This window comes from Tamandua tetradactyla, chromosome 2 (genome assembly GCF_023851605.1).
Source record: "Tamandua tetradactyla isolate mTamTet1 chromosome 2, mTamTet1.pri, whole genome shotgun sequence".
Taxonomy (NCBI): Eukaryota; Metazoa; Chordata; class Mammalia; order Pilosa; family Myrmecophagidae; genus Tamandua; species Tamandua tetradactyla.
The window spans coordinates 12,419,282-12,420,496 of NC_135328.1; the positions used below are offsets into that span (position 1 = coordinate 12,419,282).

Consider the following 1,215-nt stretch of genomic DNA (forward strand, 5'->3'; position numbering starts at 1 on the left):
ATCCCATTTGTGATCAAGGAATCTCCAGAAAATAACAGCATAAGACAGCACTCAATAAATTGCTGTTGAGCAAGTTTGTTTAATATTCTAAAACAAAAAAAAGGAAAACATTGCTTCCTTACTTGCAGTATCATCTCCATCCTTATTGACATTGACACTTCAACATACCATCTTTATTTTTTATTTCTTTTATTGAGAATTAACTTTCCTAGGACTTTTTCCATTTTATATCATCAGGGGGTTTGATTTCAAATTTCCTTTTACCTTTATCAGACCAGTTGATGTTCAAAACTGTGCCACTAGACTCTATACCAACTTATTCATGGCATGCTTTACTTCATCAGAACCATATGAATAGATCAGCTGAAACAATTTGTTTAAATCAGCACATCCACCTTCTCATCCTTTTCTTCTTTAAGAATGCCAGGTAATTTATCCCAATTTCTTGTATAGTGAGATGATGATGGATACAGGTTCTTTGCTCAGAACTCTTTTGGCTTACACACACCTCTTTCCTCCTCCAGCTTTGCCAATCACACAACTTCTGGATCTTTCATCTTCATTTCAATGTTGGCTAAAAGTAGTTTAAATATGTTCTGCTCTGTTTTCATAGGATGAAGAATTCTCAATTTCAAATTGTAATTATCTCCAGAGGGAAGATTCAGGAAAGTAGGTGAGACTTTATTATGAAAATATCATGTTTATATCATTCTTCTGAACATTTCTGATCATAGGCATGAGGATTAGTTGTGATTTTATCGACACCAGCCATAATAAAATTTTAGTCTGATGTGTCTGCTGGGATGTGGAGACCTCAGATTGTAATCCATCCCGAAATGTGTATTATCTGATATATAAAAGAAAATCTGATTTTCTTATCTGATTGTCAGTCATCTATCTAACTCAATTAGAAGATCTTTTGTGTATTACATGGTAGTTAAATTTGTCATCAAATGTGTTTCATGAATAAAATATTTTTACTGTCACCTTCATGAATCCCTTAGAGAGTATCAGTATGAACTTAAACTTTATCCTTCAATGCCTAAATTATGTGTCACTCAATATTGTTTTAAGAGAACTTTTGTGCCTATGTCATATCTGCCCCTCATGCAATTATATCACATAAAGTGGGACTGTGCTTCATAATTCTTTTTATTTCCCAATAGAAACTAAGAGGCTTTTGGCCATATCATAATTTTCTGAATATGTATTCTA

At 32.9% G+C, this 1,215-nt stretch overlaps 1 pseudogene; it reads right to left on the bottom strand.

The window, feature by feature from the left end:
- Positions 1 to 208: 208 nt before the first annotated feature.
- Positions 209 to 894, bottom strand: LOC143655580 (protein SGT1 homolog pseudogene; annotated as a pseudogene).
- Between the last annotated feature and the right edge of the window lie 321 nt (positions 895 to 1,215).